Here is a 27,402-nt window from a genome sequence, read left to right on the forward strand (position 1 = left end):
TATTGATGAGATAATTGGTTTTACCCACGCCTTTCTTTCAGGGCTTATCTCCACAGCGTTTTCTATTAGAATAATACATAATACAATAGAAATACAATGTTTTTTATTGCTGTCAATCATACAGTCCCTGGTTAACAAACATGATAATAACAGGGTCTCAAGCTCGCAAAAAGTACACTCTCTGTTAGTTTGCTTCACAAGAAAGTTACAGTCTGTTTTGGTTTTAGTTTTATTGTTTTAAAATGGGGGATATTACATGGGTCATGATATCTTCAAAAATTCTGTGTAGCCAAGGCTAGCTTCGGGTATGAAGGACTCCTCCTGCTTCAGTCTCCAAGATGCTACGAACACAGTAATGAGATTCTAAGTTCACCTCTGTTTTTGCTTAATGATTGATATTATTTGTACAGAGAAAAAGGTCCTCGGTACTTAATGTTAAATGATTTCCTAAGAGGAGAGGTATTCTCTGTTATGGGATATTGGCCTAGACAAATATATGTTAATTTGTTTATGCTGCATTTGTTTAAATATGAAAAGTTATGTTGTTATTTCATCTTGCCTGCCTAAGGCACCTGATTGAACTAGTAAAAGCTGACCAGCCAATAACTAGGCAGGACAAGGATAAGAGGGGCTGTCAGGGAGAGAGACAAAGAGAATGTATAGAAGAGACGAAGAAGAGAAGAAGAAAGAAGAGAATGGAGAGAAAAGAGATGGACATGCCCAGGGACAGAAGCCAGGCACCCACCAGCAAGAGAGACAGACATAGAGACAGTGGGAAAGTAAGATATATGGAAGGAAAAGAGAGGGAGGAAAGGAGGGAGGGAGGAAGGGAGGAAGGGAGGGAGGGAGGGAGGGAAGAAAGAATAAAGGAAAGTTAAAATCCCTGAGGCAAAATGTAGATAAAGAGAAACAGATTAAAATAAGAGATAAATAAGGCCTCCGAGGGCTTATAACTAATAGAAAGGCTCTGTGTCGTGATCCTAAAGAAAATCCTGGTACAATTCTTCCACTCTACTGAAAGGAAAACTGTGATAAACATACTTTAGATTAGAATTCCCTTCTCTGGGAAAATTAATTAGTAGTAATTTTATTCTGGTACATGATACAGGGACACACACACACACACACACACACACACACACACAATCCTAAGGTTCCCAGTGTTAGTCGAACATCATCGAACTAAACAAGAAATTTAATTATCCCAAGTTCATTAGCCCCATGCTTATTTAAAAGGTTTTAAGAAAATGAGAAGGAAGTTATCTCCTGATGCTAAACCTTGTGAAGCTGGAACAGTAAAAGGCGAGCTTACCAAAACCTTCACAGTGGATAGTGCTTTATTTTAAAATAGTATAGAAACTTAGAAAATGATATCATACAAAAAAACTAATCTCGACCACACAAATCTGTAGGCTTCATAAAAGAAAACTGCTGTTGATGGAGCATTAATGCACTCTTCAGACTTGGGGTTTAGTCATTCTGGCAAGACAGTGTAGGTGGGAAATCAGGGCACAGACACTACAACTAAGAGTAGGAAGCCTGATTTCATAAATCCATTCTTAATATGTTTTGCCATAATACGAAGTCAAACAATTTTAAGTAAGTTTGTGTAATGTAGTAACTAATATTAAATATAAATTTAGGGTAGACATGTATAAGAAGGAGTTAGTCAGCATTTAGAAAGGATCTGAGCTCAGTAGAAGATTAGGGAACTTGACAACTCTACCTCACCTGTGTTTATTACTAAAGTACTTGAAATCTTTTGGGTCAGCTCTCATGCCTCCAGACGGCTTAAGAGCCTTCAAGTGCATCCTCGGATATGTTACTGCTTTCGTTTTCCTCAGCACACATACTCTTGGCATCTCTTCATTGCTTGTCAAAATAATTAATATCTGGAGTTGAAGAAAAATGTATACTGCATTTTAATACCAGTTTTTGAGACAAAGAAGGTTAAAGGAATCGTCTATTAAAATAAGCTTTCTGTCTTTGACCTTTTGCTGTAAAAACATGTCTGATCATCTCAAAGAATCATGGACACAGCTGTCATCTCTGCAGTTAATGACAGATTTCTTTCAAGAAGATACCCTGCCAAAGTTTAGCTATTAATGAATGTAGTATCCACCTCACATTCATTGGTAATAAATATTAAAATTACATTCTATGTAATAATTCTGAAAACTAGTAAGAATTGGAAGTGCCTATCACTTTGAATACATAAATTTTATTTGTTCATTAATAAATATAGCAAACTAATAGTATATTATTGCCAGCTATAAGTAGGTTATCAGTTATGACACCGTGTGGCCATAGAGTCAAAACACAATTTATCATAAAGAGCAGTGGTTCACTTTTCCAAAACAATGTATTTCCAAAGCTCTCTGACATCTTGCATTCTGCCCTACAGAAGCTAAACACATTTGGAATCGTGTCATAGTACATATAAAATACCCATGGTCTTTAAAGCTTTAGTCCTTTTGTTCTTTTGTATGACGTCACTCTCAAAAATTACCTGAATCAATAGAGTACATAATTCCACAAACGAATATACTACAGCAGAAAGCAAACTCCAGGGAGAGAAATGGAATCAAAAATATCTGAGGGAAACAAGGAAGAGTCTTCCTCTTAATATATTGTTTTAAAAAAACATAACTCTTAGGGCTGTACAGATGGTTCAGCGGCTCTCAGTCCTTGATGGTCTTACGGAAAACCTGGGCTGATCCTACTCCCAGCACCCACATGACAGTTTGCAATCTCCTGCAACTCAGTGTCAAAGGATGCCATTTCATCTTCTGGCCTCTGTAGATACCAGCTACATACAGTGCGCATTCATTTGTATAGACAAAACACTCATATACATAAAAATAAAAGGAAATAAATCATTTTTTAAAACTCTCTTTCAATACACAGTAAATGGAATTTAAATCCAAACATTGAAAATATTTGAAATTTTCACACAATTTATTAGATCATTGCCCAGCACGTACCTTTCTTACTCAAAGATTCAATAGAGGCGATCCAGAAAGTGCCTAGTGTTCTAAATAAAATAAAAATAAAAATTTTTGAAGAATATATTTGTTCAAAATCTTGATATGCTGAATCTTTAAAGATAACACAGAAGTTATGTAATTTTATTGATTTTTTTTTTATTGAGCTCTACATTTATCTCTGTTCCCCTCCCTGCCTCTCCCCTTCCCCCTTCAACCCTCCCCCGAGGTCCCCATGCTCCCAATTTACTCAGGAGATCTTGTCTTTTTCTACTTCCCATGTAGATTAGAAGTTATGTTTTTAAAGAAACAATTGTTATAGTAAATTAATATGAATATGTAGAAAAGAGTCTAAGAGAGTGTCCAACACAGAAAATCAACACTCTGGTTTTTAATTCTCCTCTTGCCAAAATCATACAGCTATACAAGTATAGACAGTTCCAAGAATGCTGCTATATCTTCAAACAGTATTTCCCTTGCAATTCTATTATTTTGCCTAGTATTGATTTCTTGAAACCTTAAAGTGATATTACAAATGGAAAATTAAGCCAGGGGAAAAATAAGCCTTTGAATTCATAAACAATTGAGGTAAATCAGTTTATGGCTTAATTTATCTCTGGTTTTAAGGCATATTTTTATTTTTTTGCAGAAAAACCTAATGATGAATCTACACCTGGTTACTGATTCACATCAATAAATTCTTTGGCAGCAGGCAGATCTCTTACACTACAGTATAGATGAGGCTTGAAATATTAAAATGTAATTAGAAAAGAGTAGCAATTTAACTTCAACACCCTTCAAAGTTTAAGGGTGTGATTTGTGAGTCTCTCTGGAAACCAACATTTTTTTTTTCAAACATTTATTTGACCTTTAATATGTTTGATATGTGTCTCAGTGTGTGTATTGCCCATAAGTACAGGATGCCCAGCATATCCAAAGCATCAGATCTCCTGGAGATAGAGTCACAGGCAGTTACGAACCATCCGCCATGGGTGCTGGGACCTGAACACCAGTTCCCTGCAGGAGCTGTATGACCTCTTTAGCTCTGAGCCAAATCGCCATCCCTGGAGACTAGCTTTGACATGGAGGAGAGAAGAAGGGAACTCTAGGAGGTGAAGAGAAGAAGGTTGAAGAAGGAGCCGTAAGAAAAAACATCCTCGTCCAGTCAAGGCTTCTTAACTCCTCTGTTTTCTTGTCTTTCTTTCACAATGTTCCTTTCATTGTGCATGTGTTGCCAAGCAGTGATGGTGCCTTTAATCCCAGCACTCAAGAGGTAGAGGTAGGCGGATCATTCTGAGTTCGAAGCCACCTATCATATAGAGTGAATTCCTGGACAGCCAGGGCTACACAGAGAAACCCTGTCTCAAAAAAAAAAAATTGCATATGTATTTCCAAGACTGTGGAGGTTAAGAAACACCAAGCCAGACATTTCCTCATATGTTTTTTTTTTTCAAAAATTCTAGATTAAAGAGTTGGACTAGAAGTGGGACTCTGAAGATTGAAAGAAAAAGAAACCTTGCACTTTTATGGGCCCCTATAATTGCAGGAACTCTGTGTGCATTATATTTTTGGATATAAGTATGTATGTGTGTGCATATATATGTGTATATCTATATATAGTTTCTTTTCTTTCTTTAATTTTAGCATTTCTCCCTTCCCTCCAAATCCTCCCCTATACCATACCTCCCTACTCTTCTCCAAATTCATGTCCTAAAATTTTTTATCTAACTGCTATTTCGTGTGTGTGTGTGTGTGTGTGTGTGTGTGTGTGTGTGTGTGTGTGTGTGTGTGTCTCCTATATATAACCTCTTCATTTCAAATAATGCTACCTGGACTTTCTTTATTTGTTTTGGAGGTTGGGGCTATTATCTCTCTCTCTCCCTCTCTCCCTCTCTCCCTCTGTTTAACTTGACACAAGCTAAAGTCATCTGAGAAAAGGAACTCTCAACTGAGGAATTGCCTTCATCAGACTGATGACAACCAAGGCTATGGGGCACTTTCTTGTTTGATGACTTATGAGGGATGGCACAGCCCACTGTGGGAAGTTCCAACCATGGGCAGAAAGTCCTGAACTGTATAAGAAAGCAGGACGAGCAAGCCATATAAACAAACCAGTAAACAGTGTTCCTCCATGGCCACTGCTCCAGTTCCTGCCTCTAGGTTCCAGTACCGAATTCCCTTCACAATGGACTTGTAAGCAGTATGATAAACTCTTTCTTCACCAACTTGCTTTTGGTCCTAGTGTTTATCACAGCAGGAAAGAGGAAACTCATACATATTTTTGTTGTTGTTTTGTTTTAGAAACTTATTGTCATAACAGCATGTTTCATTCTAATCTTCTTAGAGAACAGTCATAAAAATATTAGTTTATGAACAATTTCTATAGCTATAGCAGGTTTTTCATCTCACTAAAACTCTGTGAAAGGTATCAACATAACTTTTGTTTTTTATAGGCTATGGCCTCTGTTTGATTTCCACTCTGAATTCTCTTGCCCTTCCAGTTTTCTTTGAGTTTTCAGAAGGTCAGGCCCAGGAATATTTGCTTCTATTGATTGAGATCGAATAACCAGCAGGTGGTAAAGTTGAGTAAAGTTCAGAAGATTGCAGAGCAGACACAACAAGATGGAAACACAAGGTGCAATGGATTTGCAGAACAACTCGAGCCTGTGTGATTTCCCATGCCCTTTCCAGCTTTCTGGGTGTGAGCATTCCATTCATTGGCAATTAGTGGAATTTAGCATGAACTGTGTGAGATCTATTGAGGCTGAAGTTTTGTATTGAATTTCTTGGCCTGATTGCGTAGCAGTTTTCTATCGAAAGTTCTTTGCATTTTTTGGTAGGAAATTTTCCTGAGCCTGCTCTCTCTCAGGCTCTTTGTTCTTACCCCATTTCCAGTACTTTCACCATGGAACATCCCACTTAAGAAATTTTCTGAAGATTGTAACTACTTCTAGGGCATCTTAACATTTATGATGAGAGCTCTTCTCTTTCAGTCCAAAAAACAGTCACAGCTAAAAATAACTAAATACGTAAGACTACAAAAAAAAAAAATGTGTCTTGCCAGTTTAACTTTCACAAGAAGAACTATTTTGTTTACATGGATCTAATCTTCCCCTATCATGTGCAAATCAGGTGACTTATTTAGAAACCGCCTAGTCTGACTCCACTGCATTTCCTAATGGCATTAGACAGAATTTTCTTTCTCTTTCCTTTGTTTATTTATAAATTCTTTAGTATATAAGCAGTAAAGATTTTCCCTATTTTGGAATCTTTTGGAATTATGGATTATCAAACCCTGATTATAATTTTTATTTTTAATTTTTTGCTTATTTTTGGTTTATGTGTATGTGCGTGTTTGGTTGCATGTATGTCTGTGTACCACACACAGCGTTTGATGCCCATGGAGGACCAAAGACAGCATTGTGTCTCCTGGAACTAGAGTTACAGACAGGTATCAGCTGCATTGTGAGTGTTGAGACTCAAATCCGAGTCCTCTGGGAAAGCAAACAGTGTTCTTACCACTCAGCCACCTTTGCAGTCCCACAATGTGTATTTTCTAAAGTATACTTTTATATTTTATTTTGAAAATAAATAAGCATTTCTTTTTCTATGTTGTTTTGCTTTGCTTGAGAAGGTTTCATTATATAGTCCTAGTTGACCTCAAATTCTTGATTTTCCTGCCTTCTTTTCCTGTGATTACAGACTGGATGGTGGTAGGTGTCACCAGACAGCACAAGAATTCCTTGAAGTGTAATTCTGGTCTTATAAGGTATAAGAGGAGGATCAAGAAGAGAGGTCCATGGGTCATGGAGTTTGCCAGGCAAGTGTGACAAGCTGACTTCAGTCACTGAGTCTCATTGAGCAAGAAGATTGCCAACTTCTGCAAATAGTCTCCTGACCTCTACAAATGCACTGTGTGGTGTGTGGGGACTTTGTTAAACAAGACAATTTACTGAATTTACCATGGGTGATTTCTTCAATTGTCGAAGATATTCTGCAACAGCACTGAACTAGAAATGCCTTAGGTATTTAGGAAGTTTTGAAAAGAGGCATGCACATTTTGTTATTAATGGTTTCAGAGACGAGCCCAAGAGGACTGCTCTGAGATAAACTGCATCAGAAATGGAATTCTGCACCCCAAATTAACCTTTAAAATGGCGCAATTTGTCGAGAGTATGAGGATAGCACTTGTTAAAAATTAGAACTCTTTACTACGAAACTAAACAAAAGCTTGCTTAGCTCCCCATTTACCTCAATAGACAGTGAAATAGCCACACTCTCCATCACAGCACCTGGAGTGTAGGCACCTCTCTACTATGCAAGACATGTATTTGGGGAAAGTGTCAAGGTGAGGTGACTTAAAAAACTGAGTTCAGTAAAAGCACTGGGCTTGGAGTCATGCGCTTTAGTTTCATCACAATCTGAGATAAAAATCTCGTGACTGTATATTCTCTAAGCTCTGGAAATGACACCCTGGGCTAAATGAGCGACAAAGACTAGGGTACTCAAATTCCCACTATTTAATCAGCTGTACTTTTGCTCAACCCATCTTCTGTTCACCACTTCATTTGTAAAACGGACCACTGGGCAATATTTGCAATATAAATAAAGAGAAATAAAAATTTGGGGCATAAAAAAACAAGTTGAAATTCTAGTCTCTTTGTGTTTATTTATTTTGCAATTAGGTAAGCCACAGGGAGCCAGTAACAGTGAGACAGATAGAAGAGGGGCAAGTAGGCAAACGGTGAGAAGGGCACATTCAAAAATTGGGTTTTTGTGCACCCCAAAATTGATTGATGCAGGAGTCCCCTCTGTATGCTGCGAATATCACTGGTGAAAAAAGAAACTGGCTTGGCCTGATAAGGCCAAGAGCTAGGCATGGAAAACCAAAATGAATGCTGGGAGAAAGATGGACAGAGTCAGAGAGAAGTCATGTAGCCCCGCCGGAGACAGATGAAGGAACTTTACCTGGTAAGCCCCAGCCTCATGGCAATACACAGATTAATAGAGATGGGTTAAATTCAGATGTAAAAGTTAGCCAATAAGAATCTAGAGCTAATGGCCAAGCAGTGATTTAATTAATATAGTTTTGTGTGATTATTTTGAGAGTCTGGGTGGCTGGGAAACAAACAAGTGGCCTCCTACAGCAATTGATTATGTGGGTAAACAGTTGTTAGCAAGAACCGATGTTGTAGGACAGAATCAACTCCCACAAGCTGTCCTACAACCTCCACACACGCAAACACACACACACACACATACACACATGCATGTACACACAGTCATGCCCACACACGTACACACAGAGACAAATAAGAACATAAAAATTAATTTAGTTTTTATACTTATTCTTTAAAATTATCTCCAAAGGGGCCAGCAAGATGGCTCCGCAAGGAAAGCAACTGCCACCAAGCTTGAATGACGAACGTGGACTTGCCCCTGAAACTGTAAGCAAGCCCCTACTCAAATGCCTTCCTATAAGCTGCCGTGTTCATGTGTGTCATAACAACAACAGAACAGTAACTAAGGCAATGGTGGAGGGCGTGATGGAGGTGATGGAGGGAAGCTGGTTGGCACCCAGGCAGCAGAGAGAGGGAGGGCAGGAAGCTGACAAGAGGTCCCCTTCAGAGACTCATCCCCAGTGACTCACTGCCTCCCACTCAGTTCAGCTCCAGATATTACCACCTCCTGATACTATCAGAGTCTGATGGAGTCAGACTCTCATGATCCAATGACTTCCCAAATCCCAAAGCCTTTGCCATGGACACCAAAGCTTTATTCGCTGCATGAATCTTTGAAGGACACTTCGCATCTAAATCATAACAATGTTAAGACAGTATATAGTTACAGTAGATAGACCCATAACTTTATTGCGTCCATTATATCTGTCATGTTCTCTTACTACAGAACTACCACATGAACAATATTTGGCAATATGTCTTGTGGACTTGAGAAATTCCACCAGTGGACTGGTGGGCAGCATTTTTTTTCCAATTTTTTGCTTTTATTATGTGTATGGGGTTACATCTGCTGTGCAGATGAGTGCAATGCCTGCAGAGGCCAGAAGGGGGCATCGGATACCCTGGAGCTGGAGTTACAGGCAGTTGTGAACTGCTTGACCTGGGCGCTAGGAACTGACTTGATTTCTCTGGAAGAGCATGTGTGTTCTAAGTGCCAAACCATCTCCACAGCCCAAGGTGAGCATTCTTCTCACACTGTTCGAAATGAATTCTGCTTCTGACACTTATTTCGGTACAGTTAAAATTAAAGACTAAAGAAACTTATCCAAAGGCAGCTAAATGTTGATTCTGCACTGACTAGTTTGCCACAGACGACTACACACAGCAGTTGTCCATCCTTTGACGGACGGGAAAATGAGCATTTTGGGTCGCAGTGCTAAAAGGCTTCAAAGACATTTAATGCCTTTTCACCCTGCAATGTCTACATATGTTTGCAACATAAAAGAGACACAGTCAGTGTGTAGTTCCTGTGTATTCATTAAGGTGGTCATCAGTGTGAGAAGTCACTAGGACTCGCTGTGCGTAACAGGCACACACGACACCGAAGCCAGAGTGCAGCTGTGATCCGTAAGCATGTTTACTTTCCGAACCACTAAAATTCCTCTCAAGATCTTTAAAACATTTTTAAAAATATTCAAAATTTTAATTTGTGGACTCTCTGGTGTTTTCCAGGGGAGTTCTAGGCACTAGTCTCTGATTGGATGCCAGACTTGGGTGGCTTTGGTTGATATTAAAAATATTTATATCAAATCTAAATAAAATTGAAAAGCAAGTTTGAGTGTATAGTATAAGGTAGTATATAGTATAATAGCATGGTTTATGGTATGTGGTGTATAGTATGAGGTTTATAGTCTATAGCATGTGGCATACGGTATATTATATGTGATATATTGTATGTGGTATATGGTATGTAGTATATAGCATATAGCACATAGCATATACTACACAGCTTGACCCTTGCATTAAGTGTTCTAAATTGATCATTTTTATTTGGGAAAATAGTCGCTCTTTAGATCCATTGGCCACAGATCGTATGCAATCCTGAAAGTAGAAAGTGGCTTTGACTAATTGTAAACTCTCACTATAGTCATTACTTAAATTAAGTTTTTTAAATTTACGTTTAAGTAACTTTGTATCCGTCTACACAAAATTATGAGCTATATATTTCATAATCGTATTATCTGTCATAACCAGCCTGTGTAAGCATAGAACCCATGCACAGTGAAAGAACTGATGAGTAACTGTAAGGCTCCTCTGCAGGGAAGTGCACACATGACAGACAGGGAAGGGTGTAGCCAAGTGCCTCAGTCTGGGAACACCTCCGAGTTGTTTTGGATGAGAAAGAAGCACCTGTTCACTATAAAATTTTTCTTTTCTGTATTCATGATACTGTGTCATGCTTGGGATTCACTGAGAGCAGACAGACTACCCTCCCAGGCCAACCTCATCAGATTTTAGAAATAGAATATGACTTACGCAGAAACATGTTCTCATCAGCAACCCAAACAATTCAGAGCTCATAACCCCCAACCACATCTTTAGCTCTCGCATACCAAACTACCACTCTGCTTCCACAAGTCGCTCCAATGTCACCTAGCCCAGCATTCTCCTTCCATAAGTCACCCACTGTCAACCCAAGCCAACAGACCGCTTCTCTCAGTCAGTTCAGTATTACTCCATGGCAATATTAGTTTTACCAAGTGTATTAGTCCGCTTCTGTGTTGCTGTGATAAGAACATTCTGACCAAACGTAATTTGAGGGAGAGAAGGGTTTATTTGACTTACACGTTATAGTTTATCACTGAGAGAAGCCAAGGCATAGAGCTCAAAACAAAAATCAAAACACGACTACAGATGAAATCTTCTTACTAGCTTGCTTTTGGGCTTGGGTTCACTTACCTTACTTATACAACCCAGAGCCACCTGTCTAGAAGTGGCTCTGCCCACAACGGGCTAAGCCCTTCTGCATCAGTCAACAATCAAGAAAATTCCCAATAGATGTGTCCACAGACTAATCTGATGGAGGCAGTCCCTCAACCAAGGTTTTCTCTTCCCAAGTATCTATAGTTTACATCAAGTTGATAAAAATCAAGCAACATATCAAGTAGAGCCAGTGATACCATGGTAACATTCCCCTTCCCTAAGTCACCACAGACTAGATAATTCATAAATCATGGCAAAACTCTGAGCCATGATTCCTTTTATTGCTTTCTACTTCCTAGGCATCTCTGCCTTCTGCACATGACCTCACATAGCCTGATACAGACTTCCTATTGGCAACTATAAATGACAAGGATATCATTGTCCAGGTAACCATCTCTTGATCTTTTGTCTTTCTGTACCTGATTAAAAACTAAATTCCTGGTACATTTCATTAGAGAGCAATACTCAGTCAACTTGAGAGACAGAGACAGACTATGCCAAGTCAGCTCCTGCAGTAGAGAAGGTGGGACTTTCACTCTGTGCTGTCAGCAATCAGTCAGCACAGGATTATAACTCAGTCCAAGTATGCTGAGAGCAAAAGGAAGACAAAATCCCAGGCTGATGATAGGAGGAGATAAAAGATGCCACCACTAGAGCAGTGACAGGGAAAAGGGAAGAGGAATTCCTTGTTCCTCTGTCATTTTTGCTCTGGCACTGCCCCGACTGACTGAGGTCCCTAGAGACTGGGGAAAAGACTGTCCTCACGGAGTCCACAGATTCGAATGATCTGCTCATCCAAACACACTCTCACAGGAGACCCTGAAACCATGTTCAATCTGAGCACTCCATGGCCCAGCCAAACTGACAGGTAGCCTACCATCAAGCATCAACAAGGCGGAAAAAGTCTTCCTAAATCGTGTGTGTGTGTGTGTGTGTGTGTGTGTGTGTGTGTGTGTGTGTGTGTGTAAAACCAATCAAAATTTCTACTTCCTCCTCTCCACCCTCCTCTCCTCCGCCCCCCCCACACCTTTCCTCCGTCCCCTCCATTCCCAAGGGAGGGCAAGTCCAAGGCCCTCCCCCCTCCATCCAGGCTTAGGAAGGTATACATCCAAATAGAATAGGATCTAAAAAAGCCAGTACATGCAATAGAGACATGTGCCAGTGCCAAATCCCAGTGCCATTATCATTTGCTTCTCAGTCTGCCCCAATTGTCAGCCACATTCAGAGAGTCCAGTTTGACCCCATGCTCGTTCAGTCCCAGTCCAGCCCTTCCTATTCTATCCTTGCAGCAGGGAACACCTCGGAAAACGCAGTAGAAGAGGTCGCAGCAAAGGGAGGTCTTTCCTAAACAAAGACTCAGTTGTACATATTTGCTAGAATATCACAATTGCCACAGGTACTTTTGCAACTTCAACTAGTGACATTTAGAGTTAAGGAGTAATAACTATGTATGTAATAATAGCATAGTGTGTGGGAATTGAAGCATTTAAAAAGGAAGACAGAGAATTTGTTAGAATGTGAACACAGGCCCCCATACCACTAGACAATGGATAACTCAGAAGCATATCTTTGATGAGTATGAAAGTAACATAACTAAAGAAGTAAGAGCTCTTTCTAAGATTTGAGGAAGAATGTATTCCCGTAGAACACAGGCCCATGATTCCGATTGACTTGGGGGTAAGAAAATACCAGAATTGGCTTAAATTGAATTGTAACTATAAAACAGAGTTTTTCTACCACAGGGGTTTGCCCACTTAATTACCTTTCCATTATAATCAATTGTTTAGGACTTCAAGAAAAGAGCTATATAAACTACATGAACTGATGTGGTTGTGATATCAGTACCTGCTAAACATGCCAGAGGTAGTTCATTAATCCAGGCTATCACAACAAACAATAATGTATCTTTTCACCAACAACTGTTCAGACCTAGTGAATAGCAATCACTTCATTTCAACTTTAATTTGTGAGATCAAAGAAGAACAATGAAGATTATCTGGGGAGGAATCAAATTCATTGATTGGATACATTGGCAGTTTGATTCACTGGCAGCTCATTTGTGTATTGATTTGTGCGTGCACTAGAAAATTGTATGGAGCAAGTCCTTTAACTGCTCTGCTGAGTTCGAAGTAAAATGTATATACAGACTAAGCATATTCTCTTTAAATTCAGAATCCAGTGAAGCAAAAAGGCGTAAGAAAAGCAAAGTCCAAGAATAAGCTAGAATTATAAAAAGTACAATTAAAAAATCCTAGGAAGGAGAATAATCCAGAGTGGGTATGGACAGCCTTTATCAGAGTGCAGCGCTGGTCATAGAAGTGATTTAATGCCATCTTTGAAAGAACGTTCATATTCAATAAGTATATGCTTCTTTGGAAATTTTGTTAGGGAAATCCATTTAATACAATCATTCTTCTCCCTTCTTGCTGCCTTCTCTACATTCTAGATATTTTTTTTCTGTTTCCTGGGGTGCTTTTTAATTTTGTCCCCAATACATAAGATTTGCTTATGTATTGCATAAGATTTGCTTATAATGTTTATAAGATTTGCTCCTAACATTTTATAGATTCACCCTGCATGTGTATTTGAATTATAATGGAATTCTAGTAATATCATTGAGAATAAATGTTGGAAGAATTATTTTTCTCGTTCAATAAAGGTCTCTACTTGGTACTACATGCCATATTATAAAGATATCTGGATAACAAGATACGTTAGTATTTCTATGGTATGTGAGTCTGTTTCTGCTTAGGTTACCAATAATCTTAGTAGCAACAATAATGATAAAATGTTCCATAATTTTTTTCTTTTTTATTTTATTGATTTTTATTGAGCTCTACGTTTTCTCTGCTCCCTGCCTCTCCCCTTCCCTTAAACCCTCTCCCAAGGTCTCCATGCTCCCAATTTACTCAGGTCTAACACACATTTAAATGATTATATACTTTCACCCAGAAGAGTTTACACAGTACAAAGTGTACTATGTCTTTACTATAGAAGATACATTCCAAAAATATGGTTTGATTATTCTAGTTTAAAGATCTTCTCTTTCATTCCAGCAAATTAGCTATAATTGAAGTCCATGTATATATATATTCATGTGTGTACATGCATATGTTTAATGAAAGTATTCAGGTAATCACACAGCACAACGGCTGATACATTTTCCACTGCTTCCATATTATTTCACATATACCTATTAACTATTTCTAACATTTATTAACATTTATATTGAAAACAATTCATAACATATAATCTTACTTCAGTTTCCCCCCCCAATTCCTCCCAGATGCCCCTTGTCTCTCCATCATCCAACTCCTAGCTTTCTTTCCATCTCTCTCTCTTTGAAAAACAAACAGGCAAACAAAAATTGAAAAAATAGAATTAGAAAAATAACAAAGAGAAAGCTTCTTTATCGTCTCACAGTTGCATTAGAAGGCAGAATTATAATACCCATTGTTAAGTTCTGGCTTTGATGAGAAGGCTTGCATTATTGTGTTAAAAACATTTGAGGATGTTTATGTCAGGATTTGATATTAAAATTTATCAAGTCTGCTTGGCTTCGGTAAACTAATTCAGGTTTCATTGTACTTGCTGACTAACTGAGTGGTGTATGTCTGATCTGTGCTCCTAGAGAAAAGCCTTTAATAAAAGTACTCCTTTAACAAGCCCTGAGTCCTCAGTCGCATTATTTTATTAGTACAAACCTAGAATATTAAGAGAAATTAGTCACTGGCTTGCTGTCTGTGTTTTTCTGGAGCCTTGATTTCTCAAGCTGCCCTGTGTCCTGCAGGCTTGGCTGTGGTAGTATCAGAGCTCACAGTCTGGCAGGCAGGACGCAGGCCATACTCGACACCCTCACTGCTTAGCCTCTCGGAGACGCATGGGGCTATGCAGGTTATAGAAGCCTCCTTCAAGTTTGACAGTGTCTTTTGTGTGTATGTTTGACCCTGGCAATTGTGAAGCATAGAGGCATTCATGTGACAATGTGTGCTTTCGGAGTTTCCTTCACAATCAGACTTGAGTCTCTTGACACAATAATACACTCTGATGTTCTGTTCTCCTGGTGTCTCATCAGAGACTGCCCATTCCCATCAACCCTGGGGAGGATACTAGTTTTCTGCTGACAATAATTTGTTTGCTTCACAGCATAGTTATACTTTTTATGAGTGAGTAATTTATGGAAAACTGTTTGGGGACTATATAAATACATGTTCCTCATTACAATTCTTCATCCCTAGAATCCACTAATTATTATTGACTAAATTTACTTTTAATGATTATGGTTGTAGGATGGTGGTGCCTTAGACTCCATCATTTCTTCTATATTCTTCTGTCACTCTCACACACTAAAAGGTAGTCAGCGAAGCAAAACTTCCCATTTCAACACGTTACCAATCTGATTCTACTCCATATTCTTTGTGTCCAGAGTGAATTAAAACCACTCCCATTAAGGTGTCAGTGAAACTGAATTAAAATAATAGATGCAAGAAAATCAACATAAAGCTAGTATAAAGCAGCATGAGACAATTCTCCAGTTCCCCAATTTAGTCCTACTGACAAAGTTTCTAAGGTATCTGCTCCAGAAGTTCCTGCCTAATTTGATGTATAATAAACATTTAGGCAAACGACAACATCCAATATCATTATTCCAGTTAAAACCAGTGTATTTCATGTTATTTCATCCTCCTAGAATCGAGTACAACATTAACAAGACCAATTATGGGAGTGAGGGTGGCTTTACCTGCTCTGCGGGATTTTCTGAACAGCGTTGCAGTAGTGCATTGGAACACTAAAATGTTCACAACAAAGCTCAGCCACATCTTGGAAACAGAGTTCACTGTGTTTTATTTTTGGAAGTCCTTTGATTCTGCTTCCCTTTCCGTAACAGGACTCAATCCCACCATCTCAGGCATGTATTATTTCCATCCTTTTGCTCAATATTTTCCATTATTTATTTTTCCAAGTATAAAACTCAATTTGTAGTAACCCCTGGGTCATGGTTGTCAGAAACAACAAGATTGCCATAAGTCTGAGACGGAGATTGGACTCACATAACATATTGATCAGGAAACTAGAGAAATGCACTCAGGGGCTACAAGGGCACAGGCTTTAAAGCTTCCCCCATCCCTAGCAAAAATCCCAACACCCCCTTTCTGTTTCCTGGAGCATCACTCATATCACTCAGCAGTCTGAATCCCTGCTTCCCCTCTGATTTCATGAATAGCAACCATGGTAAGCCTGGGGAAAAACAGATTCTTCTCTGTCCCATGTGCCCTTATTCCGAAAAGTCTCACCCTTTGGGCAAATACTATAGTTTCTTCTCTTTCTGGCGAAGTAATATTTTGTACCTAAGACACCTTTTTAGCGTTTCTTTTCATGGTATCTCATTAAAAAAACACACAAAGTGGAGGTTTCCTACACAAATACTCTGAAATATTACCTGCAGGGATAACCTCAGATTATCAGCTTCCTGCCAATCCCACCATGTGCTAACAAAGCTTTCTCCCTCTCCCCCACAACACAATCAGTTCATCCCTTGTTAAATCCAAATTAAACTCTTCACCAATTTTGCTGCTGAGTGTTCCCCATTTTCAATATCATACCTCCTTCCCAAATCCATTAGCAGCCCCAGGGGCAACAAGTTGTAGAAACCAGGGCTGTCCTGCACAAATAGAACCATGGTTGCCTTGCCCTGCTGAGTCTATTATAAAACCACCTTTTTCTATCACCCCCACCAAGTTCCCACTTAATAGGGTATCTCAGTCAAACACGTGAACTGGCCCCAGCTCTAGTCTCCAGAAGGAACTATTTGGACAGAGAGAGCTTTGCCGTTCTTCCTGCTGCCACAGTGGTATAACTTCTTGGGTCCAAGCTGGATTTTCATCTTCCATTCTCACCCGGATGCTGGTGTAGGGGAGGGGCAGGGTCTGTTCCTACTGCTTTAATAAAACACCATGATTCAAAGCAACTTGGGGAAGAAGTGGTTTATTTTATTTTACAGCTTACAGTCCATCATGAAGGGAAGTCGGGGCAGGAACTCAAGCTGCGCAGGCACCTGGAGGCCTGAACTGATAAAGAGGCCATGGGGGAGTGATGCTTGTTGGCTTGCTCCCCACAGCTTGCTCGGCTTGCCTTCTTGTACTACTCAGGACAGCCTACCCGGGGTGGCACCAATCCCTGTAGGATGGGCTCTCCTACACCAGTCATTAAGCAAGAAAGTGCCCCTAGAAGCTTGGCCAGAGGTTAGTCTGTGAGGGGAGGTTGGGTTTCTCAACTGAAGTTGTGTCCAGTATTGGGGAGGGGCGGAGACACTAGCCAGAACAGAAACTTCTCTTCTAAGAACTGACTTGCTCTAGACCTGTACTCCTTGAACCCTTTCTTTTACTGCCAACAGGAAAGGTGTGGGGGCGGGGAGACACAAGCCAATGGAATCTGTCTGTAGCTGAGCATAATTATCATTATTCTTAGTCCTACAAAAGGAAACGTTCCATCCCTTCCCACAAGTGAGAACTGAAGAAAAGGCGAAGGATGTCGGCCAGAGGTAGAGCCGTTGGCTAACATAGAAAAGATTTGGCTACCAGCTGATGCTGTGAAGAGGAAATGAAGACCAGTAGGGAAAAGATAGCTGGGCTACTAGGGGGAGCTTTTGGAGGCTTGGGTCTTCCCTCTTTTTGCTTTGTGGTCAGCTCGAATAGGCCTCATTTGCCCTGTATTCCTGTCATTCCGTCATGGCCATAAAACAATGGGGCTAAGTAACCTCATGGCCAATGAAGCGTCTGACACCCTCAACCGAAATAATCCTTTCCTCCCTTTTAGTTGATTATCTTAGGTATTTTGATATAACAATAGAAAGATGGTTCACAGAGCAATAGTCCTGTTAAATATGTGTACATATTGAATTTCTTAGATGGTAATAAGAAACCCTTAAGTAGGATGAGTTAAAGAAAGACACAGTTATTTGTAACACAATTCATTTGATTACAAGAGTGAAGAGGCACTCGTGAACAGACTTCCAGATATATAACTCAGCGATAATAGCAAGAGTCCTGACCGCTTACATTTTTGCATTCAGGTCTGTTTGAATCTCTACATCACTGCAATAGGAGCACAAGTGAGCCAGGGCAACCTGCTAACAAGGTTCTGTGCCCTTTGCCTCAGGAAGCAAGCCCTCTGGCTGCCACCTCTGCTTTCACACAGAACAAGTGAGAGACCTGCCTCCCAGGTGAAAGTTCTAGCTGAATCTCTTTGAGGGTTAAGAGTTCCTACAGAATCCTTGGGAGTTAAATAAATGTTTGCTAAAAATAAACCCTAGCATTTGGAACAAGACGCTTGTTGTAATGGATTTCTCAGGCCATTTCTGGGATAAATATTCTGACCACCCCCTGATGAGAAGGGCAGTATGACAGCTCTTAACTCACTAACCTGAATCCTATGTTGCCAGCACGTGAGATACTGCGCATCCTCCCCACTTTGATAGCAACAAACCATTCCCAGAAACACACACACACAAAAAAAAATGGCACGCTTCTCTTCTCCTTAACGTATGATTATTTATCACATCATTTCACTTGATTCTCCGGCGTCAAATTCACATCTGTATCTCTGGAATCATCTCCATAAACTGCAAAGCACTGTACAAACACAAGCAAGCATCCTTATTGCCATTGTGATCATTAGCCTCATCATTATTCATAACAATCTGTCATTTTGCCTCCAGTCTCTCCCTGCGAATCACCAATTCCCCTCCCAACACAAGCCTTGTCCTTGTAGACTCTCATTGTCTGGTACCTGAATATCACATGGCATCTGTAAACATATTTTCTAGCTCTATGAACTGTCTGCCCCCAATCTCTCATAAAAAAGAACATCAGCATTAACTTGCTTTACAAAAAGGAAAGAAAAACTGTATTCATTGTATTTGAAACATTTTAATTCGATTCAGTATTCACTAAATGAGAACCGCAGGTAAAAATATTAATATTAGCAAGGGAAGCAAAGCTGAACAAAACTGGAGAAGATAAATAGCCGTAAAGTGTGGCCTACATGTAAGTTTCAGGCCAGCCTGGGCTACAGATTGAAACACTGTTGTAAAGGTAAAACAGATAAGTAAATAAAAGTAAGTAAGGGTATGCCTATATGAATTATTATAGGAACAAGACAGAACTGATAGATCTAAGGAAAAATAAATACTATGCTGTGTGAACTGTCTTTCTATCATTACAGCAAAATACCTGGCATAATCAACCTAAAGACAGAGGAAGTCTGCTTTTGCTCACAGTTTTTGAAAGGTTGTCCATGGTCTGTTGTTTTGGGGCATGTAGGAGGCAGAATATCAATAACAGAATAAGATGTTCACCTCATGGCACATTAAACACAAAGAAATACAGGAAGAATCAGGGAATCCCAGGATCATTCAAATGTACACTTTATGCCCTAATTCTATCTCACTAGGAACTCAAAGGTTCCTCTACTTCCAACAGTGCTGCAGGGAGGCACCACACCTTTAGCTCATGGCCTTCTGGGGATGCTCCAAAGTACAGCAAGTGCTGAAGAAATTCGAAGATGGCACAATTTTATTTATATTAGTTATGTCTAGAAATGTGTGATGCAAGCATGGGAATCCCTAGACAGTACTGAAGGGAGGCTAAACTGTGAAAGAAAGAGAGATTCATGGAAAGGCAGGGGAACTGAAAACTGAACCTGGCTGCAGATCAGAAGAGCTGGAAGCTGAAGTGGGGATTAGCCAGGAGAGAATGGAAAATCCCTGACAGAGATGACCACACTTTTAATTTCCACTGTGGACTTGAAGATGGGCAGCATGCACAGGCCCACCTGTCATTCATCCGCCAGCACTTAAATTATAGTGCGATATTTTTAATGAAGGAAAAACAGGGTTGCTTTACCCTGTTGTGTGAAGATGTTTTATAATTTCACTAAAAACTATTTAACTTTATCTTAAAATGGAACAAGGAAGATTCAAGTGCTGGTTTGAGTGATGAGTAAGAAGGTTGAGGATGCTTCTTCCCCTTGGGCTTTATTCTCCTTAAACTCTGTAAGAGTGATTACTATATTTCTTAAGAGTCACCTCTGAAGAATGCACTGCTTCACCTCCACTGGCCGCTGTTTGTGTGGATGTAAAGTCAGCCAACCACGCATCCACTATCAGCTGCATTTCATACTGTGAATCTTGTTCTGTATCCCACTCTATCCTCACTGGAATTCTCCCCATTTGGCTCAGATGAAGCCTACTTTTCATCAGAGACACAACAAAATGCAGACATGGAGCAATTCTTTTTTAAATTTATTTATTTATTTATTTTAAAAACATCTTATCATTTTTCATCATACATACCACTCCAAGTTGCCACTCCCTCCCCTCCTCCTATTCCCTCCACATACTCTCCCACCCCACCTTCATCCAATTCTCAGAAAGGGTAGGGCACATTGCTTTGTGAAAGGTCCAAGACCCTCCCTACTATATCTAGGCTGAGGAAGGTATCCATCCAAAGAGAATACGTTCCCAAAAAGCCAGTATATGCAGTTGGGATAAATCTTGGTGCCACTGCCCTTGGCCCATCAGTCTGCCCCAGCTATGCAAATGTTAACCACATTGAAAGGGACTAGTTTGGTGCTATACTTGTTCCTCCTTAGTTTGGCTGGAGTTGTCGAGCTCCCATTAGCTCAGGCAAACTGTTTCAGTGGGTGAGCTCATCATGATCCTTACCTCTTTGCTCATATTCTCATTCCTCCCACTCTTCAACTGGACTTTGGGAGCTCAGTCCAGTGCTCCAATATGGGTCTCTGCCTCTGATTCCACCAGTTGCTGGATAAAGGTTCTATGGTGACATAGAGCAATTCTTTATTTGAATATAACTGTTATGGAATGAGGACATCACATAAAGAAAGGTTGACATCGGGCACAAAAGAGATAAAGAATCCTCTCTTACCCCCACCACAGAAGCAAGCTGCTACTAAGGAAAGGACACAGTTCACCTTCTTCATCATCATCAGGTAGCAAGCATTGAACAAGACAAATCCAATGAAAAGCCCAGTGTTTTCTCACAAAAGCAGCCAAAGGATTTTGTTTTGCTATCGTATTGCTTACTCATCTTTGGCTTCTTGGGTTTCTCCATGTGTCTTATGTTGCTCACCATTGTCAACCCTTCAGAGAGCAGCAGCTTTAGGATCTTTGCCTTCTTCCCTGATGTCAACACTTGAAAACATATTAAGTATCATATTTTTCAGAAGTCAAATTATTCTCATTTAGTCAAGTAATTAGTCCAACCCACTTCTCCATGTTGAATTTGCAAGAACTCTTCTGCTGAATTTAATAGTTACAGGCCCCCAGACCTTAATAGACCTCCAGATTATAACACACTTTACATCATGATGAAAGTACCATTCAGCCATGTACCTCATCACATAGCAGCAGTACCTGTCAAAATAAGAGAAACGACCTAATCCATCAAAATCCACAGTTCTGAGGAAAGTCCCTAAATGTTCCTAAAACTGACTTTTTTTTGACTCCGATAGTTCTGCTTCTAGCAAACTGTTCTTGCTAACTGAGGTGTGTCAACCCAAGGTGTAGATTTTGTGCTTAAGAGCTTAACTTGAGAAAGGCTTGGTACCTCACTGGGGTCCTGAGCCCATGTCTGAATAGTCTTCTCTTGTGGATACCTTACAACATAGTTACTCTCTTATGCTTGTATTCCAGCATTCTTCAATATAATTCAACACTAGTATATGCTACAAAAATATGCATTGTAGTGTGCATGAAAATTTATTTCTATTCATGAAATGATGCTACAGACTACATATATAGCAACTGTTTCAAAAAATGAAATCTGGAACTGGGTGGTCCATGTTCAAACTTGACACTTCCACTCACTATCAGACCATACATATTTCATATGTTATTGTAAGTTATTTTAAGTCCAACATTATGATGATTATACGGTAATACTTCCTAAGTGTTGTTATATTAATGTTATTACTATCTTTCTATGCAGCATTTTTTATAAGATCCCACAAGTTCTAATGAGTACAGTCATGCTTTGGTTTCTCCACAATTTATGGTACAACATAGAGTCTGCGCTTATGTTTCATCAGTACACAATCTCTTTATATCCCTTTACATGTCACATAACTTTTAGGATAACAATCTACTACCCTGCTTATATCTCAATGTGGCTTTTCTGTATATTTTTATGTGTGGAAGTTGATCTCGTTGTGGATATTTGCTGTAAACATACAGACATCTCATGTTGTAAACATATCTTGACATATTTTCATATTTTATATCAGTGTTAATCTTGCTAATAATGCCCACAACTTAAATAATCAACTCTATTTTTAATCTCCTGACTTGTGCTTGTCTTCTTTGCTCTGTGATATCTGGTGTGTGCCCATGTGCATGTGGAGACTGGCAGTCAACACGGAGTGTTTTCCTTCATCATTCTCCACCTTGTGTCATTGAGACAGCCTCATACTGGCTGCGGAGCTCACCCATTGGATATACTGGTAAGTCCGTAAGTTCCAAGACTCTTCCTGCCTTCCTCATCATACCACATCACTTATCCCTATGCTGCCACACCTGTGCTCAGGGTATATGTGCACATGACCACAGCCAGAACTTTTCCATGGATGCTGGAAATCTGAGCTTAGGTCCTTATGCTCAGGCAGTAGGTAATTTAACGCCTGAGTCATTTCCCCAGCCGCTCTCTCAAAAATCTTTCTTCTCATTCTTTATACACCAAAATAGTTTCCTATAAGAGTGTTTACTAATTAGTATAAATTAATCTACCTGAGCTCCAGTTTGGCAGTGTTAGGTGAAAACTATGTTTGCGTTTTCTCCGAGGAATGATCTAGTTTTGCAAACTATTTACTTAATAATCTACCCTTGCTACAGATGGAATGGTAATTATGAAACACTATGTGGTCAAATGCTGGTTACCTAACACATAGAAGGCCACTATAATATTCCTGTGTGTGTGTGTGTGTGTGTGTGTGTGTGTGTGTGTGTGTGTGTGCATGCATGCATGTGTATGTGTGTGTGTGTATGTAAAAGAGAGAGAGAGAGAGAGAGAGAGAGAGAGAGAGAGAGAGAGAGAGAGAGAGAGAGAACAGGTCAGTGTGCCTGAAATGTGTCTACACATGGTAACCTTATCTTAAATAAATGTGGGCATTTCATTCGGTATGTTCATGCGAAATAATAAACTCAAAGCAAATACCCATATTACCTTCTTGCTCACTCAGAGACTGGCATGCAGATTTAAAGAAAATACCTGTACCAAACCTGCTTGAACTCTAGCCTTGAATCCTAGGTCTCAGAAGTGCCCTTCAGTTTTTCCTTTGCCAAAACTTGCCGTAGAAACCAGCCTTGAATTTCTTTCCCTCTAGATATAATCATTCCTCTCTTCCCAGTCTCCATCTCATTAGAATTTTATTCATTCAACAAATTTCGAGCAACTGTTGTGCATTAAGCAAAGTATAAAGTACCAGCTAAGTTGTGCCAACAACGCAGTGAACAACACAGATGGAGTCTGAGCCAGCACACCTACAGGGAAGAGGCTAATTAAACAAGTAATCAAACGTGTCCCTGAGTTGCAGACTGAGGCTAATGCAGTGAAGAAAAGGAATGTGAGGTTCCATGTGAGAAATTAGTGGAAAATGGAAGGGATCCCCTAGACTGGGGAGTGGTTCAGACATACTTGACATACACTTTAAGATGTGAGCCGATGAAATCATGTCTGTATGAATAATGAGAGCTGGTAGAAGAGGCAAAGGCAGAGGAAGAGCAAGTGAAGAGTCTGAAGGAGAAAGATATATTGAGCATGTGAAATTCTGAAGTGGAGTCTAGGGCTCATGAGAAATGTTCCAGATCATTGATCATAGGACAACTGTTTGGGGTCTTCAGACTTGGATCTATTGAACACAAAATTTTAGACTTGCATTTCTGGAGGACTTCTTAAATTAAGTACATTTCTAGAAAATATTCTAAACGATTGTTAGAATCCCCCTATAATTAGAAGTACCAAGTAAGGATAAAAATTTAAAAAAAAATGGCTCTCCTTCTTCTTTAGATGTACACAGACTCTGAGCTGGAGAGATAACTCAGCAGTTAAAAGCACTTGCTGAACTAGTAGAAGACTGTGATTCAGACTCCAGTGCCAACCTAGGGTGACTCACAACTATCTGTAACTCTGGTTTCATGGATTCCAACACCCTCTTCCCATGGACACCTGCACCCATAATATACACACACAAACATACACACCCATACATGCAATGTGAAAATAAGTAAAAGGCATACACACAGTTAACAGAGCATTATTGCATTCTAATGATAAAAGAAACTCAGTCTAAAAGCCAAAACCCTGCCTATCATAGATCCAGGGTTTCAAAACAAACAGCTAGACAGAATTTCAAAACATGACAATTTATCTCAGGAGAATCGAGAAGTCCAAATGTTTTTCCCTTGACTGATTATGGAAAGAAGAGATGCCAACCACAGAGCTGAGAAAGGCACAACTAACTTTTTAATTTATTGAGAATGTTGTGATGTGTATAATGTGTTTTAAGCGAATCTAAATCCTACGCCTTATTTACCCTCCAACTTCTCCATATTCCCCAACAGTTTTTACCTCCAAATTTCATGAACATTTTTGTGGATCCACTGAGTCTATTTAGTGTGGAACTATGTACATGGGTAGGGGCCATCCCCTGGAGCCTGGGTAGCAACTGGGACCTGCAGCCCTAAGGTAAACTGTGACTCCCACTCACAGCAGCACTAATTGCCAAAACTCCTCAGCTAGGAGAGGGATTTCATGAGTCCTTCCTGCCCATTCTGGGGCTTTGGGTAGCTTGCTCTTGTACAGAACTTGTACATGCAGTTACAGCCGCTATGAGCTCATGGGTTCCACAGCCCTGACATATTGTTTTGAGAATCCTCTGGCTCTTACAATCTTTCTCGCCCTTCATCAGCCATGGCTCAAAAACTCTGGTGGCAGGAAGTGTAATATACTCAATATACCTTAAAAGTTAACTGTGTGCGCTTGTGACACCTTACCATCCTTAAATTCTTACTTTCAAACATATGGACAATCTGCACACAATCACTAACAGTTTAACACCACTTTCTAGTGGTTCCCAAGAGTGATTGTGGGACAGGTGTCACAGAAGCCCCTTTCTGAGGATGAGCATCAAGGTGACAACCTACAACATTAGAAGAAACAAAGCAGGTTATAAAGCTCTTATCTCTTAAAAATAAAGTCCTAAAACAAACATTTTTATTCTACATGCATGCTGGTAACCATTGGTAGACAGATTCAAATACTATATGATGTTGGAGAAAGACTAGAAAGTGCTCTTGTCCCCACCCACCTCCAAAGACATCTTTAGTTGCGGAGTAATATTAAAATTACACATGCACAAACACATATATACATGCACAAACATAATGCACACACACACTCACACAGAATTGACCCTAAACAGAAAAAAAAATCTGGAGAAGGAGGAGAAAAATCTGTGGCTGAAGGATAAAATGTACTCATATTCAGAATCCAATGCTAATACAAAGCAAAGATTGGGGCAATAAAGAGGAAACAGACATCTTGACTGTAGATGCTTGTGGAATAGAATATAAATAAATACTATGTAAAGATGTGCTGTATTTATTTATGCTACATTTGTTTAACTATGTAAAGACGTGTTGCTGTTTTGTCTTGACTGCCTAAGGCTCCTGATTGATCTAATAAAAAGCTGAGTGATAAATAGCTGGGCAGAGGAGGGATAGGCTGGGATAGCAGGGAAGAAGAAAAGGGGAGTCATTCTTCCAGCCAGAGGCTAGACAGACAGATGTGGAGGAAGCAGAAAAGCAGGATAGGCAGTACACAGAGGAGATAAATGATCCTCAAGGCAGCACATAGATCAATACATGTAAGTTAACATTAATACATGATAGAAAATGAATATAGAAAAAAATCTAGCTAGAAGCAAGCATAACCTAAGGCCAAGCATACATAATTAATAATATGTCTCTATGTCTTTATTTGTGAGCTAGTTAGTGACCCAAAGAAAATGCCAACTACAGTAGAAAAGACAGGTCCCCTACAAAGACATGAGGCAGAGTTCAGTGGTTATTCAAGGGAGAGTCATTAATGATGGCAAAGCAAACTCCTCCGGCTGGAGAATCAAGTATATTGTCATGTTACTAATAGCAGACAACTGAAAACTCAAATTTTAAACAATGCCATTGCAATAACATAAAAGCAACTCATAAAACAGAAAAGGATATGAAATGGGTCTCAGAACTCCACTCAGAAAGCTGATTCTGTCAGACGATATTAAAGATACGGACTTTATGAGTGGAGAGTCACACTGCCCTCACAAGTTAGAAGACGCACACTGTCAACATGACATTTTTCCTCTGATTACTCAGTTAACCAGCAAACTTTTCTGAAGAACTCAATAAGGTCAGAAACAAACCCAGAACATATATTATCTGCTAAGTTTCAATAGATGTACAAGTATTCAGTGAAGACAAGAATCATCTTTTCAACAAACTCTGCTCCAAAAAACTTAAAAGATTTGAAGAAGGATGGATTTCATAGTTCTTAAATACTCAAAAATAATTCAAAATGGTGCACAGACCTTGCTATGGAGCTCTAACTGTGAATCATTCAGGATACCGCACAGAGGAAAAATGCATATATGTCCTGAATACTCAAATGTCTTAAAGCAACACATAAAAAAGAGAAAATTCTGATATATTTAATGTCATCAAAATTTGAAAATATTCTTATTGAAAAGATCTTGTTAGAAAAATGAGAAAACAGGCCACAAACAACCTATCAAAAAGCAGTAATAAAGTAATTGAATAAAATATTTACAGGGTTTGTAAAGATGCTGCTCTGAAGTACTTATGTGAAGGCCGCATGTTCAGTGGTAGAGCACTTGACTAGCATTCCTAACACTCTGGGTTCAATTTCCAGTACTGCAAAGGAAAATCTCCAAAATAGTCACACACACACACACACACACACACACACACACACACACACACAGAAAATGCATATACACATACATACATATATACATACATAAAATACATCATACATATGACTTGAAAGAAAATTAAACTCATTAAGATAAAACTGTATTATTAGTCATCACGGGTAAGAAGCTTACAAATCACAACTAAATCTCAGTGTCCATCAACTACAAATGCTAAAATTGAAAGAACTGCCATTACTAATTGCCATACAGAACTCATATACTTATAACAGTAATACAAAGAGTATAATAACTTTAGAAAACACTTTGTCATCTTCATGTAATAAGATATTTCCTAGAAGGTATCCAAGAGAGGTGAAATACACTCTATCCGTCTTAATAACTGTTGCATGACAAAACATTTTCTAGACAGACATAATGCACATCTACTCACCCCAGAACCTTAAAGAAGCAGAAAT

This window comes from Myodes glareolus, chromosome 1 (genome assembly GCF_982192425.1).
Source record: "Myodes glareolus chromosome 1, mMyoGla1.1, whole genome shotgun sequence".
Classification (NCBI taxonomy): domain Eukaryota; kingdom Metazoa; phylum Chordata; class Mammalia; order Rodentia; family Cricetidae; genus Myodes; species Myodes glareolus.